This window comes from Schistocerca serialis, chromosome 9 (assembly GCF_023864345.2).
Source record: "Schistocerca serialis cubense isolate TAMUIC-IGC-003099 chromosome 9, iqSchSeri2.2, whole genome shotgun sequence".
Taxonomy (NCBI): Eukaryota; Metazoa; Arthropoda; class Insecta; order Orthoptera; family Acrididae; genus Schistocerca; species Schistocerca serialis.
This window is the reverse complement of record NC_064646.1, coordinates 109,506,615-109,528,566: the sequence shown is the minus strand read 5'-3', so window position 1 is coordinate 109,528,566 and position 21,952 is coordinate 109,506,615.

Below are 21,952 nucleotides of genomic sequence, written 5' to 3'. Positions count from 1 at the left end.
AACCTGCATTTGGGTCGAACTTCCTCAACTCTTGTGCAGAAAGGTGTGCAGTATACTGGAGCATCCATTTTCAATAAGTTACCACTAGAATTCAAAACTCTTAGCAGTAATCCACGCGCTCTCAAATCTAAACTGAAGAACTTCATCATGGTTCACTCCTTCTATTCTGTCGAAAGGTTCCTTGAAAAATTAAGGTGATTCTTGTTCTATTGTTGATTGCATTTACTTAAAGTTATGACTTGACTTTTATCGGGTTCATAAACGTTTTTAACTGTTATTAATTTTATGTTGTAATTTCAGTACTGACACGTTCCATGCCCTTGGAGACTTACTTCTCAATTTGGTCCTACGGAACTTTACGTGTTCATAAATAAATAACATAATGAAAAGACATCTCATTGTATTGCAGTGCGCAGTTATTTGTACAGTGTGTTAAGTAAGAGCGTGGTCAGTATTACACACAGATGGCGAAAGATATCGTCTTACTTCTTTCACATCCCCACAGACGGAGCCTTTGTACTATATATAACGTCCCTAAACCGATAGTTTACTTTGAATTCTTGTCTAAGATACAAAAGAAGAGACGTGATTACAAACTATATGACGAGTTTATCAATAATGTTTGCTGCCGAATGCCAAACGTTGGTTCATCGACAAAAATGAAGACCGTATACTGATTGAGGACAACAATCCGAGGAACCGCAGCAAGCTTTGTAACGACTGGAAAAAGAAAAAACATGCGCAGGTTCTGGATTGGCCCTCATAGCCTCCTGACTAAAATGCTATTGAAAAGCTATGATTTCATATCAAAAAGAGCTTGCAAGGGAAAAAAAATCTTCACTTTGAAAAAACTGTCAATGCAAATTTCACGCATTTTGGAGGTCTATTCCACGTTAATACGCGGAAAAACTTGACTTCAAGCATGGCTCGGAGGTGCCAAGCAACTATCAACGCTGCGGGTGATTGGACTTATTTTTAACTGTCATTGTATTACTCTTATGTTCATCTATGATCCATGTATATGTTTTAGTTTGTTTCTGAAAAATTTTTCTCCTGATTAACCCGGCCACGATCTTACATAACACACTATTTATCATTCCGATTCAACCGTATTGGCCCATATTATCTCACAGTAATAGAGAAAACGTGCAATGGAAGCGTACGCCTACACGCTTCAATATACATAATTAGATGTAAGGAATGCTTACTTCTCAAAAGTTTTGGAGAAAGGCTTACGAACCTGTTAGGTACCATACGAGAGCGCGAGTGCAGTCTGGGGCGCAAGCGCAACCAGATAAGGCGGCAGATTGGCAAATCTGCCTGGGGTGCGACGAAATCTTATTTAGTTTAATTTTCTCCTCATATTTCACCAAATAACTGTATCACTACATTAATCACAGTTTCTCGGAAAGGAACAACAAGACAGCAGTGATCACATACGTAATTTCACGACATACGCCGGCCATGGTGGCCGAGCGGTTCTACGCGCTTCAGTCTAGAACCGCGCGACCGCTACGGTCGCAGGTTCGAATCCTGCCTCGGGCATGGATGTGTATGATGTCCTTCGGTTAGTTGGGTTTAAGTAGTTCTGAATCTAGGGGACTGATGACCTCAGATGTTAAGTCCCATAGTGCTTAGAGCCATTTGAACCATTTTGAATCACGACATACAGGAAGCCCGGCACAGCTGGCGCTATAATACGTGGCTATTCTCAACAACCAATGACCCACAGCCTGTCATTCAGTGATAAATCGTCTAATATCCATGTCCATGAGTATTGGTACCTCCGAGTCTGAATTAAACACAGTCAAACAACCTTAACCAATGACCACACTCCACAGTCAAACAACCTTAACCAATGACCACACTCCTGCCTTGGCTGCCTTGGTTCACTCAATGATGCAAACCAACAGGTTCCTCTCTTCTTTACCCTGTTCTCGATCCAAAACTTCAAGATTTTATTAAAAGCTCTCTTTGAACGCGGCCAAAAGGCGTAAATTCTCGCTGCGTTTATAAAACAAAAGAAAAAAAACTCCGCCCGAACAGGCCATGAAATCCCGACGGTACCGACCGGCCACAGCGTCGTTCTCAGACCGCAGGCGTCACAGGATGCGGATATGGAGGGGCATGTGGTCAGGATGATTCAAATGGTTCTGAGCCCTTTGGCACTTAACATCTGTGGTCATCAGTCCCCTAGAACTTAGAACTACTTAAACCTAACTAACCTAAGGACATCACACACATCCATGCCCGAGGCAGGATTCGAACCTGCGACCGTAGCGGTCACGCGGTTCCAGATTGAAGCGCCTAGAACCACACCGGCCGGCTGTGATCTTAACGATCGACGTTCCATGTAGAAGGGCATCATTAAAATCACAAACGCTGTAAATATTAACTCTGTAACTTTATTTGTTTAAAAGATATAGTGAATTTAAATAATCTGTATTTTCAGTTAAGCATCAGATCATCATTTCCTCCACAAAAAACCCATTGAACGATGACAGCATAACACCTTATTGAATCATTAGGTAACACAACATTGGTTGTAAAGTTACTTTTGTTCTTTATTCATTTATCAGAAAGCACACTGGTGCAAGGCTACTGGTCGTGACATTCAAAGGTAAGAAGGAAGTTGTATTAGTTTTATGAAAAGAATTTAACTTTTATTATGTAATAGATATTATTGTTACTTTATTTATAGCGTGAAAGTGGTCAAACATTGTTTATTTAAATATGTTAAAATGTAAAATAATGTAGAATTAGCTGTAGCCAATCAGATGGGTGGCTTCAGGAAAGGGAACTACACTAGTCAAGTTGGGCGAAGACGTTCGGCGAGCGGGAAACGCGGCCGGGAACGGGCAGAGGGCAGTTCTGGTCTAGACACCAAAGGGAACCATGCTGGTGGAGACCCGAAAGCGAACGGTCGGTCATTAGGCAGCTACGAGGTGAAACGACTCAGAAAATTTCGCGATGTGTGTCGGAGCGGTGAGCAGCCGCGCGCCTGGTGTGAACTATAACTTTTCGCGTAGATAACTTGTTTTTCGCGACGAGATTGTGAATGATCGAACTGTGTGAAATGGATATGCGCTGGAGTGTAAGAGTAAGTCTAAAAACAACCACTTTTGCTATTAGTTTGCTTTCTGAAAAAATATTATTCTAACCAAATCTCAACTGTGTAGCCTACATCATTTATGGTCGTCAGTTTAGTTCCCGGTATTAATACTACTGTTATTGTATGTTATGTTTACTTTATATATTTCGCAAACTTGCCATCAGCCAGACAATTTAACCAAAGGGTCACAAATGTCTAGTTTAGAGCGTGTAATGCGACACGTGCGGTTCAACCAGTAGACGAGTTTGAGCCGAGACATTTCGACGAAGAGGAACCGCATGTGAGCGCCAACATCTGTGGGATGTTAGCTCGCAACAGTCCCGTCATACGAATGTGAGCAGCACCTACGTTCTACATTCGATGTTTTAATGGTACTTGAATTACGTAACCATTACGGCACCTCAACTCAACCTCTCGATACCAGTAATATTCTACTGTGTTTCTGTTAACTACTTAACATATTTCTGAGACAACATTCACATTTGATTTCATTTGTGATACATCGATATGTTTATATTGCAATGATATTATTCTTATGTGTATTCTTTCTTTTGTCACAATGATCTTTAACGTACTTGTAACTCTGATTTTTGGGCGCGTAAGCGATAGTTAGTTGTTAGAGAGTCGGTCCTTGAGAAGGTCAAGTCTTGGACGTCATGTTGGAGAGACGCATATTGTAGTCAGCTTAAGTGTGAACTTTAACAGTGAGGAAGATGTTTTCAAGTATGTTTTGTATTGTGAAGTGATGTTTTGTGGGTTACGTGCTATGGCAACAAAAGCAATAAAAAAGAAGTGTAACTTATATTCGGAGTGCTGATTATTTTTTTACATCACCATTGTGCTAACTTTGAAAGGTTTAATCATCAAGAATGGTTTGTGAAGCGCATCTACAAAACTTTTGAATACTGCAGAATAAAACCTAGGCCTCTTTGCATCCGAGCTTGGAATCATCACCACCTAGATTTTCGACGATTGAGCCTTGATTTTACAACGAGACCAGCGTGGGAAACACGAAAAGATGAGTTCCTAGTTTATTCATTATTACATGATGTGACTTTATTAACTGTGCTCTAATGACACCTGCCACATAATAACTATGTTGTTGCCCGAAAATGCGGTATTTAGCAGCGTGAGCAACACCACAATCGTTATTAAATTCTGACCTTTGTTGTGGTAGGGTTGTTAGAATGTCAACGTGGAATGTACATCCACGGACGGTAGGTGGAAGCACTACCAGTGGAGAACAATGTAGATGTTGTCGCTATGCGGAAACGGAGAGATTCATCTGACATCCAAACGATCATTATTATAGGCTGTTGTGGCAAGGGTTGAAGAATTTCCGAAACGGATAAGTTTGTAAACTGTTCACCTGTTGCCTTCGCTAAAGTGTATAGCACATGGCAAAATGATACTACCCAGAATCGGCGCCGAGGCAACTGTGGTACCCCACGGACCATAGATAAGGTAAACGACTACTGCGGAGAGGTATACCAGCGAATATACGCGCAGCTGTTGATCAGTTGACCGCCCAGATAAACCAAGAGGGTACCATCACTATTTCCTCAAAGACCGCTCAACGAATGTTGCTGCGAGTGAGATTCTGCGGCAAGTGCCTGGTTCATGCACCCATGCACGGAATGAAAGTAAATCTGATATAATGCTGACTGCTGTTCATCGGAGACCACGGCAGTATTTCACGCGCTAGCACCGCAACTGGAATTCAACTGAGTGACGAAAGGTGGTCTTTTCAGATGAAATACGTTTTATGCTCCATCAGACGGATTGTCGTTGCCGTGTTCGGCGTGAGACGTCTAAATGAGAAAAAACGAAGGACCTTTATGGTTTGGATAATATCTTCGCGGCATTTCGTGGGTGATGTCATTATTCTGGAAGCCACACAGCATCAGCACAAGTATGTATCTGTTATGCCGGAGCCAAGGTAGCCCCTGAGGGCCGGCAACCCATACTACTCCACAGAGGACAGGATTGTCTATGTAAAAGGCGTACCAAAAGCACCATGGTAAACACCGGTTATTTACATACAAGATAATGGAAACAGACATTCAGAGCACTACGTCCTGCAGGGGGAGCTCGAACTACGGCCTGCATGAAGTATCATTAAGCCAAAACCTGACTGGCTGGCGACAGCTTTTAGGGGCTAGAACCTGCCCCAGAGTTCTATTCACTCCAAATGCCGACCTCGTGGACTTCGACCACTGAAGATCACGTCTTCGTCTCTGAAATGGACTTTTACTAGTGTGTGTGTGTGTGTGTGTGTGTGTGTGTGTGTGTGTGTGTGTGTGTGTTTGTGTGTGTGTGTTTTACTAAGAACCTTTTGTGAAAATTAGAAGGTTGCCTCAATTAGGGGACTTTTACTGGTATCGTTTTTGTTTTCTTTTGTTGCTCTGTCATCAGTCTTGTAAACTTACATAAATAAAAGTTGTGTTGTGAAGAATTGCGAATTGTCACTCAGAACATGATCTAACCTTACGGACGACGTCCACCTCTTTATAAAGCTTGTTTTTCTTTGGCACCGTGGTACCTACCAGCAGGGTAATGCAGCGTCTCACACAGTTCATAGTGTACGTCCGTGGTTCCAAGAGCACAAGGCTGAGTGTACCATAATACCTTGACCACCATGTTCCTTGGATTTAAACTCAATCGAGAATCTGCGGGATCACTTCGACCGAACTGTTCACGTCATGGATCCTCAACCTAGAAACGTACCGCAGCTGGTCACGGGACTGGAGTCGGCATGGCTCCACATACCTGTCGTTGCCCTCCAAAACCTCACTGACTCTCTTCCAGCACGTCTCGCAGCGGTCTGCGATGCAAAAGATGATTAATCAGGCCTTCGACAGGGGCTCACGTGAATGTGACTGGACAGTGTACTATTGGCAACACTGAATGTTTGTCTTATGTTTCCGGTAGGTACGCTATTTGCTGAGATGGAGCGCTGGTGCGGGCCTGAACGTACTGTGGTCATGGAGGTCTTTCAGGGAAACGGTGACTGTGTTGCTGCTGTTATACAGGAATACTGTCGTCATTTCAACCTTATACGGAATGATCCTGTACCATCGGCGCGGTTAGTCACGAAATCTTTTAAAAACTTCGAAGCAGCAAGACGAGCACTGTAGCTGAAATCGCTAGGAAGGCCCAGATGTTGACGCTCAATGGACCGAACAGGGGAACTGCAAAATGTTGTAACCCACATTCCAAACCATTCTGACACAAATTGCGGCAGTTGTGGGAATCTCCAGTCGTAATGTGCCCTTTTGCGTCTCAGTACTTATGTCAACAACAGAAACTGATGGTACTAGTGGGAGGATGATCCTCACAAACTCCATCGACGCACCTTACACAGGCACACATTCACACTGTAGTGCGCTGTCTCTCCTGCGGGCTTAATCGGCCGTTCTTTTTTTTAGGATGAGCATGGACGAGTGAGCCGTGGTAAAAATTGCTGTTTTGAAGAGCGCGCCACAGCGTGTAGTGTGAAGCAGACTCCCTCCGTTTCCGGCGGTGGTGCCGCTATGGCAATCGCAGCTTTGGTGTCTCCCTCTGATGGGAAAGGGGAAAGGTTGCCTGTTAACGTGCATTTAAGGGGGGGGCTATGAGCTCGCCAGTCTGTCAGTCTGGATCAGTCTCTCGTCCCCAGTTTGCTAGTCTGTCTCTCGTTCGCACATGTTAGGCAGTTAGTGTCTGTCTGTAGTTCGGAGTGCTAGTATGTCTGTCGTTCGGATCAACCTTTAAAGCTGGCAAAATGAGAGTCTTTCCACTCCGCCAGTAAGAGAACTCAACGAGTGGTCGCCCGGTCGGGACTTAGTTCCTGCATCTAAATCTGCGCGTTACGCTGCCAGTCTGCTCGAGTTTGCTCAGGCAATGGTCATTGGCGGTTGGATCGATCGGTTGGTCGGTCGCGCACAGAGACACGAGATGACTTGCCCGTCTTGAGCGTCGGCGCATGTGAGGTCGCCACGTGAGTCCAGTGGGCCGCGGCTTATAGCGAGGGGTAGTGACTTCGCGGTCGACACGAGAGCAACAGGAGTCAACCCACGACATCAGTCTGGCCGGTGCGAGCTGCGACGCCGTGAGACGGGAGATCGGCGTGCCTTCCTGCGTCCGTTGAAGCGGCTGGCAGCGGACGGTTCGGGAGAGCGTTTTGGGGGTGCTGCGCCAGGTCTTCTCGAGAAATCGCAGTTTATTAAAAGGTAAGTGATTGTGATATCTTGTTTGATTTCCTCTTGTTACATTCTACTTGTTTTTTTGGTGAGGTCACCAGCCGTTTTGCTTTGGGGTTGTCCCACCATTCTTCTCCGTTTGCCCACCCGTGGGAAGGTGGTTGTTTATAAATTGATTGGTCCGTTTGTCCCTTGTGGAGTAGGGGCGGGTTAGAGCAACCTGCGGTTCGGGTTGTTCGGTAATCTCCCTATCAATCTACCGTACGTTAGTAGCTGCCTCTGTCATTTTTGTCGGATTTGGTGTGTTAATGAATTTATTGCTTAGTGTAACGGCCTAATACCTGAAATATGTTTTGATCTTTGGAAACTATATTATTGACTATGATCTTGAGAGGCGGTATCAGTGTACTGTAGAGCATCTTAACTATTGTTTGGCCAAACTTGTAGAATTTTATATAAGATTGCATTTCATGGGCTTTTATTTAAATGATCATTTTAGTATGTAAAGTGGCCACCCTTTCACAGTAAGACTTTTCTTAGCAGTTAAAATCAAGTTGAACCTTCCGTGGCTAGGTTATTATTTTAATTATTAGTCTTTTGTACCATTTCCATCCCTGCTACGGGGGGGTGCGTAGTTTGTGTGCTTGTGTAAATTGTTAAAACTCTTAGTTTAAAGTAATCTGGCGTGTTGCAGATTTGCACCAGTGTAGTCTTTCAGAGGCTGTTGTGAGCGGTCGTAACTACGTCCGTGTCAAAAGGGAGTGGCAAGGTTCTCTGCCTGAAAGCTCACACAGTCAAAACTTGTTTCTTTCTGCCTCTGAATAAACTGTAACTTTGATATTTAGAGGGTGCTTTCTGATTATAATTTTAAATCTGTTTCTTTTAAAAAATGCTTTTAGGCACTATTAAAGTGAATAAAATTCCCATTTGTAAAATGGAATTTGGTTACGATGTCATCAGTTAGTCCCTGGTAGCTACTTCCATGCTTACATAGTGTGGTTAGTTGTGTTAATGTTCTTGACGAATCGCTAGTAAATAAAATAAATTCTTGAGAATATTCTTTGAAAATAAGTCACGGTTCAAGGAGCAACCTCTGTCACTTCTCAGCTGTGTGCTGCCATGTGTGACACATTCTTTGAACCTAGACAGCTTTCTGGAAATGAGTATATTGTATTGTATTGTACTGTGCTGAACTGGGGACCTAGAAACGACAGGGAGGCTTCGTTCCCGCCGTAACCCTCAGTGGTACAAACCCCACCACAGGCTACAGCAGTCCACTCACCACAACGCTGACCCACACCGAACCCAGGGTTATTGTGCTGTTCGGCCCCTAAGTGGACCCCTCCCCCTCCCCACGAGGAACGTCTCAGACCAGACGAGTGTAGCCCCAATGTTTGTGTGTTAGTGTAATTATGGTGTACGCGCGCGTGGAGACAGCATTTGTGCAGCAATCACCGACACAGTGTAACTGAGGCGGAATAAGCCAGCCCGCATTCCCCGAGGCAGATGTTAAACCGCCTTAAGAACCATCCACAGACTGGCCGGCACACCGGACCGCGACACTAAGCCGCAGAGCGAGTTCGTGCCAGGGATCAGCACGCCCTCCCCCCCGAAAAGCACTGCGGGGAGCCCTCATGTCTAAGGTATATCGTGACAACCCTCATAGTCTTTAAGAACTGCAGCGGAACATTTAGGGTGAGATTGCAGCAATTCCAGTTGTCCAGCGTCGATCACCCTTCGCCGGCCGGGGTGGCCGAGCGGTTCTAGGAGCTACAGTCTGGAACCCCGCGACCGTTACGATCACAGGTTCGAATCCTGCCTCGGCCATGGATATGTGTGATGTTCTTAAATTAGTTACGGTTAAGTAGTTCTAAGTTCTATGGGACTGATGACCTCAGAAGTTAAGTCCCGTAGTGCTCAGAGCCATTTCAACCATTTTTGATCAGCCTTCAATAACTTGCTGACCACTGCCCAAAAGTGCAAAGAGGTGGCTGCTGGTCTCTTTCAACACCTGCTGGAGTCAGGTTAGTACGGTATTTTCTTTCCTCTGATGTGTTTCTTTGTACTCTGGAACTTTGTTCTCCGAGCCACTTTTATTTGTCCCTCCCTGTATTGGTCAATTAGCGTTTGATCACAATTCTTCATTATATCTTAATTATACCTTGACACAAATCCACTATCATTATAATTCATTTCTGAGGAATAATTATCTTTAGAACTGATACGATTGTTTTGTGAACCTTTACAAAGTTAACCTGTCTGCTTTAACGCTGTTGTTGGGCGGATGGCGCTCTCGTGTGATTTTCAACTTCCTTGTAAAAGTTTTAACGTCAATTTTTCGGAAACCAATACAAAGTGCAACATACCACATATGTACACGCTACATTTAAATAAATACTATGAGGAAAAAAGTTGGTGATCCTTAGTATGCTTTCCCTCTAGGATTTTGGTGGGATAACCAAATAACGAAACAAAAAATAGAAAAAGACAAAGCATTTATTTGCTAATATGTGTCTAAAAGTTCCTATCAAGTCATCCACTTAGACCGTTGTACTTCTGGGTATTATCTTCTACGCCATTGTTAGACATCCAAACGGATTAATGACCTCCGTAAATAACTGCAACCAATGACTGTTTATGTTGATTCAGTTTTTGTTATTCCACGACAAATAATTCGAGTCGGCTCAACATCAGATGAAACACATTTTTAATGACAGATTGTTGCTTTGTGGTGGATGGGGGAGAAATGGCGAGATAGAAAAAAAAGGAATAAGTGAGCACCCAGTGTAGCAAAGTTATGAGGACTGAATTACGTCAAATATCGATTTTAAGGCATTTCTTACAGGTATTAGCATCAATGGGTTTAGACCTGGGCCGCGCATAATACTCGAAAACAGAATTTGTTTCCCAGTTAAGTTAAACCCACAACACTACAAATTTAGTGACAGGCAACTCATACGTGGTTTATCAGATTTCAAACAAACCTATGAGCGTGACTAAGGTTAATATACGTTACTAAATGGCTAGTCATGTTCATGAGTCTAGGTTCCAGTCATAGGTTGGCCATCTAACCACTTCCAAGGGCAACACAAGTTCATTTTCAGTATTTCTTCTAATTATTGACCGCATTTAAAAATTTAAAATGCTGTCATAATCTACTCATTAAGAGGTATAATTCTACAGACAGTGCCCGTATATACCACTGAATGTACCTCCAAAGATATATCATTCTACGGTACATAGCTCAGGAGATATGAATCCATTAACATTGAGATATGTGAAAAATATACTTTTTGTTAAATCGGACTGCAAATTGCCCTGACTGTACTCAACCAGTGTTTGTAAATGAGATATGTTTGATACTTAAATTACACATTATTCTAAACCTTTGCTAAATTTAGCTCACTTATACACTTCAGATATTTAACACATAAGCTCGTTTACAAACTAAGCAGACGGTAGGAGTGATTTTATGCTTGCGCACCATTTACGAGTGGATCGGGAAAGGAGTGAAACCTTATTTCTACCAGAGGCACCTGCCACCACACTATGTATGTTGACGTGTAGAGAACTGGATCAGACGCAGATTTGAAAGTTTCAGATTAAAGTACACGCCAGGTCGACGTAATTGAAGCCTGATGTATCACCAATATTCTAATTGATATCGCAGCCATAATATTCTCTCTCAGAGGCGCATATTGCATGTGGGCGATTGTCGTGTAATTGACAGCAAATATTTGGGCTCTGCCTGTGTTTCCGGGGGCTGATTGAACGCCCGGGCCTGGTGCCGAAGCAATCAGCGTCCGTGGGAAATTATGGTGGCGAAATTCGCTGCGGCTGGCTTTCACGGTTATTTTTCCAGACCTGCACGGGCCATGTTCTCACTTTCGCCTCGCGTGAGAATGTTTCAATGATAACCTCATTGAAGACACAATTTAATGTCACATTATTTATTCCGTAAAAAATTGGTTTCAGATGTGGAAATAGTGTAGTATGCTCTTTGTAAGTTGGGAACGGAAATATACAACGAAGTAGTGAGTATGAGCTGCCACTTTACCTCGGAATCGAGGATTTTCAGATATCTTTTGACCCAGCTTAAATCATGTCTGTACTAGCAGTCTTTAGAAGTAAATAAATTCCTGGATTGTAATGGTGAATTTAGATTTTGCTAATTACAGTATCTTGAGTGAGGAATTTGCGTAATAATAAAAGGATTGGGAGGCAGACTGGAGCATTGTACTTAGATTTGTCACAAATATTTATTTGCACCACAATTATAAAGTTCTGCGTTCTGGTCCTAGACGGGACAATTGGCTCCGACCGACCGCCATGTCATCCTCTGCCAATGGCGTCATCGGGTGCGGCGAGGAGGACCATGTGGTTAGAACACCGCACTCCCGGTCGTTTTCGGGTTCCTTGACCTTGGAACAATTAGGAATCGATCGAGTAGTTCCTCAGTTGGCGACAGGGGGCTGAGTATACCCAGTACCAATACTCCCACAAAGCGAAAATTCCTAACAGTACCGGGAATCGAGCCTCTTAGCTGTGCCAGCACTGAGCTGTGGAGACAGGCACCACAGATATATGCAGGGTTATTCATAGGTGCCTCTGTGGCTTTAGAAGGCGAATGTGTGAAAATTATAAGCAGTACAGAAAAATGACAAATGTTGTAGAGGTCACGGCTGTTTGACTCCTACGGCGCGTTTTGAAACTGGGCAGTCAGTGGTCAGGACAGGCTGCAGATCGCCATCTTAGGCATGGCTGCGATGGTGTGGTGGGTTGGTACCAGGTGGTTGCACGACATTTCTTCGTAATAATAGCAATGTTAAATACTCTTTTTCTTCCACGAGAAGATATAATCCAGGGTGATTTTAAGTGGAAAGATTACTTAAATCAAATGGTGGGAAAAGCAGATGCCTGTGTCAGACGCATAGGAAGAATTTCAAGGAAATGTAACTTATCCAAGAAGGAAGTGGCTTATAAGGAGTTAGTTCGACCGAATCTAGAATAATGTTCATCTATTTGGGATCCCTACCACATAGGACTGATAGAAGAGAAAGAGAAGATGCTACAAAGAGCGGCACGTTTCGACACGTGATCGTTTAGTCGCGCACGAGAGCGTTAGGAATATTCTCAACAAACTCCACTCGAAACAGGTTACAAGAGAGGCGTTGTGTATCACGGAGAGATTTACTATTGAAATTTCGAGAGAGCACCTTTCGAGAAGAATCGGACGACATATTACCTCCTCCGACATACGTAACGTGCAAAGACCATGAGGAGGAAAGTCGAGAAATTTGAGCCAATACAGAGGCTTACCCACAATCATTCATCCAACGCGCTATTCCCGAGTGGAACAGAGTTGGAGGGCTCCGCCACACACCATTAGGTGGGTTGAGGAGTGTGATGTAGGTATAGATAGTCGCAGTACTGCTTGTAGGTGGTCATTACCTCAAGGTAGCTGAAACTGGTATATCGATTAGTGCCTGTCTGAAATGAATATTATTTACGAGGGTAGTCCAGAAAGTAAGTTCCGATCGGTCGCGAAATGGAAACCATAGTGAAAACCAGAAACGTTTTATTTGCAACAGTTAGGTACACCTTCCACCTACTTCTCTACATACTCGCCGCTCCAACTTCGAATTTTGTCGTAGTGTTGTATCAACTTTCCAATATCCTCGTGATAGAAAGCAGCCGCCTGTTCTTTCGGCCAGTTGTCTGCACTGGTCTGCGCTCGTTGTCTGTGGAAAAATTTAGACTTCATAGCCAGCGGTTCTTGTGAACAGAGACGAGACTCAGGGAGAACCAATTACGGACTGTATTGTGAGTGATCAAACACTTCTCATGGGAAACGCTGCAGGAGCGTCTTCATTGTGGCTGCAGTGTGCAGCCGAGAATTGGCATGTAGAAGGAGCTGCTCGACAGTAGTGTTATGTGGGCTGCATGACACAGGCGAAATCTCAAACCAGGCCTTCATACTCGGCGGGAGACGCTATTCCCTACTCATCTTTACTTGCCCACCGTTCACTTAAAACTGAAAAGAACGACGCGACACGGTTGACGGGGATACTAGAGACACTGCCCTATACATCTGTGCAAAGCTGTGTTGGATTTTCCAGTGGTTTACATTTCGCAACCGATCGGAACTTACTTTCTAGACAACCCTCGTATACAGGCTTGACTCATCCTTGTTTTCCCATGGCATTGTTTCCCATCACATAAGATACAACCGAGGCAATGCTCAGTCGAGAAGTAATCAGGTAACCATCGCCACAGTGGCTTCTGCCTTTCTGCTGTGTCAGTGATATACTGGGTCTGGCTTCGCCATCGAGGCAACAACATGTGGTAACTGCCCTGAGGGCTTGGGCTGCAGTAATTGTACACTCCTGGAAATTGAAATAAGAACACCGTGAATTCATTGTCCCAGGAAGGGGAAACTTTATTGACACATTCCTGGGGTCAGATACATCACATTATCACACTGACAGAACCACAGGCACATAGATACAGGCAACAGAGCATGCACAATGTCGGCACTAGTACAGTGTATATCCACCTTTCGCAGCAATGCAGGCTGCTATTCTCCCATGGAGACGATCGTAGAGATGCTGGATGTAGTCCTGTGGAACGGCTTGCCATGCCATTTCCACCTGGCGCCTCAGTTGGACCAGCGTTCGTGCTGGACGTGCAGACCGCGTGAGACGACGCTTCCAGTCCCAAACATGCTCAATGGGGGACAGATCCGGAGATCTTGCTGGCCAGGGTAGTTGACTTACACCTTCTAGAGCACGTTGGGTGGCACGGGATACATGCGGACGTGCATTGTCCTGTTGGAACAGCAAGTTCCCTTGCCGGTCTAGGAATGGTAGAACGATGGGTTCGATGACGGTTTGGATGTACCGAGCACTATTCAGTGTCCGCTCGACGATCACCAGTGGTGTACGGCCAGTGTAGGAGATCGCTCCCCACACCATGATGCCGGGTGTTGGCCCTGTGTGCCTCGGTCGTATGCAGTCCCGATTGTGGCGCTCACCTGCACGGCGCCAAACACGCATACGACCATCATTGGCACCAAGGCAGAAGCGACTCTCATCACTGAAGACGACACGTCTCCATTCGTCCCTCCATTCACGCCTGTCGCGACACCACAGTAGGCGGGCTGCACGATGTTGGGGCGTGAGCGGAAGACGGCCTAACGGTGTGCGGGACCGTAGCCCAGCTTCATGGAGACGGTTGCGAATGGTCCTCGCCGATACCCCAGGAGCAACAGTGTCCCTAATTTGCTGGGAAGTGGCGGTGTGGTCCCCTACGGCACTGCGTAGGATCCTACGGTCTTGGCGTGCATCCGTGCGTCGCTGCGGTCCAGTCCCAGGTCGACGGGCACGTGCACCTTCCGCCGACCACTGGCGACAACATCGATGTACTGTGGAGACCTCACGCCCCACGTGTTGAGCAATTCGGCGGTACGTCCACCCGGCCTCCCGCATGCCCACTATACGCCCTCGCTCAAAGTCCGTCAACTGCACATACGGTTCACGTCCACGCTGTCGCGGCATGCTACCAGTGTCAAAGACTGCGATGGAGCTCCGTATGCCACGGCAAACTGGCTGACACTGACGGCGGCGGTGCACAAATGCTGCGCAGCTAGCGCCATTCGACGTCCAACACAGCGGTTCCTGGTGTGTCCGCTGTGCTGTGCGTGTGATCATTGCTTGTACAGCCCTCTCGCAGTGTCCGGAGCAAGTATGGTGGGTCTGACACACCGGTGTCAATGTGTTCTTTTTTCCATTTCCAGGAGTGTATATCAACACATACTCTCCGATGTAAGCTAGCCTGGCCGGTCCCTATCTGAAATGCTTCCAAGTCACTTCTTTTGTTAAATCGTGGGTAACGCCTTCACGTTTGTTTAGCCATGATGAGTAAAGCAGCAGAGGAGCAATAATGTAAACGCTGCAGCAACTATGGATAACTCCGTATATAATTTAAACATCATTATTACTAATGGAATAAAATAATAATATTATCATTATTAGTAATAAACTCTTCAGTGTCGTTACTAGGGTTTTAAATTCTGGTATGCCGACACTGATTGGAGAGCTAGGCTGCAGTGCAAGCCATTTATTCACCGGGCTCAAAGATGGCCTCATCAATGTTACTCTGCTGTCTCAAAGTGAATTCTCTGCCATGCAGTCTCACCAACAAGTCTCTCCCTTGTGGTCTCATAGTCAACTCCTCCTCACCAGGACGTTTATCTCCCTCAGCCTCGTGTAATGATCTCTACCAGCACGATTGTGCACCCGATTCGACAGCTCGAGTCCTTTTTCTGGCCAATCAAATGTTATCGTTGTGTACTACCCTCTCCTCACCCCCTTCTCCCGTCCCCAATTCTCATGGCAGAAACACCCCACAAAACTGCGAAGAAACCTGTTCCTGGAAGAAATTCCCTCTCTTGGCGAAATTTGCATAGCCCATTAAATGTTGACGTCCCGCATTTTGTGGATGTGCCAGTTCGTCGTCTCTACTTTCACATCTGCAAACGTCTGGTTTTGCTCCAGCCTTTTACGATGTGCGTTTGAGTCAACGACCTTTCCACTACCTGTTTGGCTGCTAGCTGAATCCCTGCAGAACCCGTCAGTGTAAAATTCCAAAATGCACATGTCTGCCAGCCTCATTGTCAACTGGCAATTGTATCGGGGTTGTGGCCTGAGAAACTCTCTTGGCCGGTGCATTACACTCTCTTAGTACACTGCTGATATATTTACCTCAATCATGTATTTTCCGAAAGAGTTCATCAGGATTGATGCAGCCTGCCAGGAATTCCTCTCTTGTGCCAACCTCTTCATGTCAGAGTAAATCTTGTAAACTGCAACACCAATTATTATTTATTGTATATCCTCCAATATCTACATTTCCTTTTCTATCATTACTATTTGGGGCTCCATATGGTTCCGCGAAAGCTTTCCTTGATGGCTTAACGTATGTCGTATCATCCGGTCTCTTCTTTATGACAATGCTGCCCTTAGTTTCGGGTCTTTGCTGTTTCCCTAAGTTTCGTGTCTCTACCGATTCTGAGGAGATCTTTCTCATCCCTTATCTTATCAGTCCAGTTAATTTTCTCCTGTAACATAATACCTCAAATGCTCCGATTGCCTTCTTTTCCAGTTTCCTCACATTCCATGATTCATTACCACAAAATGATATGCTCCAAACTTACATTCTCAGAAAATTCTTTCTTAAATTAAGGCCTTTGTTTGAGAAAAGTAGAATTCTTTTTGTCTGGAACACCCTCTTTTCCTGTGTTAGTCTGCTTTTTATGTCTTCCTTGTTTCATTCTGATACATTATTTTGCTTCCAAAGTAGTAGAATTCCTTCATTTCATCCACTTCGGGGATAGTGAAAATTAAAGTTGATATCCTTTCAATCTGGAGTTAAGTCCCACTCTTGAACCTTTCTTTTATTTCTGTCATTACTTCTTTGATGCATAGATTGTACAGTAATGACAAATTATTCTTGTCACCTACTTGTATGCTTGAGTTGATGAGCTGATGGTATGCTAGGTCTCATACTTAACTAACTTTTGTATCTTTTAATATTTTTGGACTATATTATTTTTTTTAGAAAGCCTGGTGGTATATATCTCCAGTCTCATAGATCTACACATCAATCTAAATATCATTGGCTTGCCAGTCCCCCCAGTTATTTTAGAAATTTCTAAGACATACTTCCTATTCCTTCGCAAATCTTCCAAAGCTGTGCTAAACTAGGCAATGTAGATGACGTCTGGAAATGAAAATTTCCCTAAAAATTAAGAAAATTAAGCTTTTAAAAGTTTTTGCTAATGCACGTAGTTTCCTTTCATTTGATAGTTATGGTAATAGAAGATTCTGTGATGAACATGTTCTTTTTATGGGCTTATTTTGAATTAAATTAAGATTTTGTCTTGTCTATAGTGATGAAATGGAATTCCAATGGAAATACTACGTAATATAAGGAAATGAGAACAAGACATAACAGTCCGAAAGAGACGGTACGTCAGCCAGGAGTGAATCTGTATACAGACAGTTGCTGTATTAATCATTGAAGACAGTAGATAATTAGCATTATTTTACAGTGAGTAAAGAACAAAATGTGATGCTCAACAAGAGGTAGTCATGGCTTTAATCAAAATAACATAAAAGTAAGTTTACATAATTCAATTTTAAATAGCTTCCAAGTATATGTCTGCAGCTCTGGTACACATTCAGATCACCACGCCACAGTTCTGTGCCATGGAGCGAAGGAAGCCAGATCAAAGTGGCGCAGCCCATTGATAAAATACAGAAGCTTGTGGCAATTCGTTTTTAACACTAAGTTGGTAGAAGAGTTGGGAAACAATGCATCAGAATGTTATACAGGGTTTAGATGTGGCCAGACAAGTCTGAATGACGAAAATGTAGTGGCACGCCACCTCTTTGTAAGAAGCGCAGGCCCTCAAGCTCGGAGACGTGTAAACAGAATCTTGGTAGTAGTGGAAAAAGTAAAAATCAGTCATTGATCAGATATGTGTGGGAAGAGCTTGCACTTTAGGTATGCTTTTCTGGATCATCTTAGCAGATTCAATAACAAGGTTTTCAAAAAATGGTTCAAATGGCTCTGAGCACTATGGGACTCAACTGCTGTGGTCATAAGTCCCCTAGAACTTAGAACTACTTAAACCTAACTAACCTAAGGACATCACACACATCCATGCCCGAGGCAGGATTCGAACCTGCGACCGTAGCGGTCGTGCGGTTCCAGACTGTAGCGCCTTTAACCGCTCGGCCACTCCGGCCGGCAACAAGGTTTTCTATGAGCTTATTTACCCATTGCGTTACTTATCTTATTTTCTATCAAATGAATCACAACACATAATCAATTTGTTGAATAGCTGTCCTATAGAGACATTATCACAAAATGTTGTATTTGGCTCTACGTACAGTGTGGTCATGTACCATGAGCCACAGTTGAAAACAAATCGACAAGTCATTTATAATGAACAGCATTTATGTAACAAAAACGTAGGGCTACCAAACAAAAGCAAACAATGTAACTATATCTGTTGAAAATAATTATGCCTCAATGTGCATGTTGAAAAACAAAAGTTACTTTTACTTTGAAACCTCTGTAGCACTTCTGTATTGTTAATCTCTACTGGTATGCTGTTAATGTCTGTTAGAAAGTTTAATCAATTTCTGATTAATTTATGTTGTAGCCATGGCAAAGAATACTGAGTATCAGTTCCCCACGCCTTTTCAATTCTGGTTCTGGAAGTAATCTGACAACATGTTCCTGTGAAATTTCGCAAACATCATGTACCACAGGTCATACAAATGTTCCACTTACTCTTACTCTTAACAGCCTCTGTCACTGTCCTCACATAAACCAATTGGACTGGAGTCGCTGTCTGACATAGTGTCATGTGTAGTTTTCTTTTTAGTTGTCCTTCCTTCTGCATTTGATTTAAACAGTTTCCTTTTGCTAACTGACGACCCCTTTCTTTTTTTCTTGTCGTACGGTATGCTGTGTTTCTGTTCGTTCTGCAGGTTTGTCAGTCAATACTCGTGATGCTCCACACTTCTGTTCCTCTTCTGTATGCCCACTGTTTCGTGGAAGAGCATTCGTTAACAGCCTTAGTGACTCTAAAGGAGACGATTGAGCAGAAATATCACTTTGTACTGCTGCCAGTTCATCGTTCCTAAATGCAGCCACTGTATTCAAAGTAGGTTACGATCAGTCTGTCACATTCGACTCTGAGGAAGTCATGATCTTGGAATGGATTCTCTTATACAGGCCATATCCCAGTTGCTCGAAATCCAGAGTGAATATTAACAGGTGTGAATGCTGATATAAAATGACGATCTGCAATTTTCGCAACATCGTAAACGATTATAGGATTTCCAGGATGCACCTCCACCTATTCTGTACATGTAGTGTCGTAGAAAGTTTTGTATGGACCAACGACAGTTTTATCCAGTGGCTGCAGCTTGTGGCTACTATGCGGTGGCAACGTAAGAAAGATTACACCATTACCGTTTGCTAGTATGATAGTGTTCGCGGTGATACGTCTTTCGCGGTTGTCAAATATTAGCAGCATATTTTCATTATCGTTTGGCTTTACGTGGGAAATGAACTGTTCCTAAAACTTCCGAAAAATACTGTCGTTGGACTAGCCACATGGATGTGCACAACTTACAGATCCAGGTAGTGCACCCTAAAATATATGTTCCTTAAAGCTGACCGTTGGAAGTATGAACGTGGATGGCACACTGTTGCCTGATGTATTAATGCGTGGCATCATTGAAACATTACTGTCACGCTCAGCACATATCATAGATCCAACCTGCTTGCATCCTTTAGTTGCTAATACTTTTTTCTGGCACATACGCAGTGGAATTACCACTGACGTCAACACTAAATATTCTTTCTTGTGTCAATGTTAGTTTGTCTATTATTGATTGTAAATTGTTGAAGATCGCTGCAACATTGTTCCTATTAAAACTTGTTGAACAAGCCACGCTCGTTGTTTCAGGCTTTCTTAGGCTTAGCCGTTCATGGCGTTCAATGAAGTCGATGTACCATTGTTAACCAGCTTCTCCGTTTTTATCCCAAGATAGAGGTATGCTTTTATAATGCGATATACCAAAATGGTATGCCAATTTTCGCAACTCAATTCGGGACAATCCTTAGCGCATTTTGGAAGCAATTATGAGGTAATCAACGAGTTCATTTTCTTCCTCTGGACTAGATATCTGTTGGTCTGCACGACTTCTGTAGGACACACATTTAGTATTTTGTAGAGTGGCTCTTGAAACACGAAAGTCTTTCGCTGTTCTTCGGTGCAGCCTCCACAAAGCTGCAGCTTCTTTCAGAGCTTCCAGAGACGGTGACGGTGTAATGTTATCCATCTTGCTCAGTGCCATCTATCCATATAATACTGCAATTACTGTAACACATCCTTTCATATACCTAACAATGAATTGTACCTTGGCCCATGTTCAGGGTACAATACAACCGACAGGCGCAATGTATAATTTTCCTCCCGTTGTAATAAATTGTATACATAACCTACAACAACATCATGCCAGCAATATCACAGCACGGTTATTACGAAATATGTCTATCATAAATACTTATCATTTAAGTTTACATTCATTGCTACATACATATCTGTACCAAGATTGAATTAAGAACAAGAAAATTACTTTTAGGTGTCAAAATGACGATTTTTGCAGCAAAATGAAACTGTTACCCCTTTCTCCTGTCACAGCTGTTGCCTATGATCATATCAGTGTAGGCGACCTTTAGTGTGGAAAAGAATGAAGTCAGATAGTAGATACCAGATACCTAAGACTGGCTCAGATTGCACGCTGGCTCAAGGTACAAGCCTCTCTCCTACATTTGGAACATGACCGAGGTCGCCGTCGTGGGGTTCCACGACTGTTCGCAGCCACTCATAAACGAGGCAGAAGCGGCAGTGTTGCAGCTGTGTCGTTCCAATCCAGATGACTTCTACAGCCTCCTGGTCATCGTGGAGGAGTTTTGAGTGTATCACTAAGGCTCTCACACAGAGGGGCAACAGCAGCAATGGAGACACGTTTATTCACCCCAGCCGATAAAAGACAACACCCAACCTTCATCGGACAAAGTGGTGCTGATGCATCGTCGGGCACCGTCATCGTATGGTGCTATCAGATTATGCTTATTAGAAACAAAACTCTAAAGGCAGGAGTATTCTGACGATATTATGGGAGGCAATCAAGACGAAAATTCAGGTTGAAAATGGCTCTGTGCACTATGCGACTTAACTTCTGAGATCATCAGTCCCCTAGAACTTAGAACTAATTAAACCTAACTAACCTAAGGAAATCACACATATCCATGCCCAAGGCAGGATTCGAACCTGCGACCGTAGCGGTCGCTCGGCTCCAGACTGTAGCACCCACAACCGCACAGCCACTCCGGCCGGTAAAATTCAGGAATACAGAAATACAAGTCACTTAGGTGTGAAATAAACATGAAGTGCAGGGAAGATAAAGCGAAATGGCAACATGAAAAATGTGAATAAATGGAAAAATAAATGATTGTCGGAAGGATCTGACTCAATGTATAGAAAAGTAAAAACAATCTTCCTTGAAATTAAAAGCGAGTGCGAAAACATGAAGAGTACAGTGGGGATTCCAATGTTAAATGCAGAGGAGAGAGCAGATAGCTGGAAAGAGTACATTGAGGGCCTCTATGAGTGGGAGATAGGGAAGAAATAGGGGATCGAGTATTAGTCAGAATTTAGACGAGCTTTGGAGGACTTAAAATCAAATAATACAGGAAGGGTACAAAAATTCTATCGGAATTTCTAAATTGATTTGACGAAGTGGCAACATAATGTAAGAGTCTGGTATATATCATCAGACTTTTGGAAAAACATTATGCACACAATTCCGAGGATTGCAAGAGCCGACAGTGCGAGAATTATCGCACTATCAGCGTACCAGCTGATGCATCCAACTTGCTGACACGAATAACATACAGACGAAGGGGAAAGAAAACTGAGAATGTGTGAGATGACAATCAGGTTGGCTTTAGGAAAGGTAAAGGTACCAGAGAGGCTGTCCTGGCGATGCTGCTGACAATGGAACCAAGACTG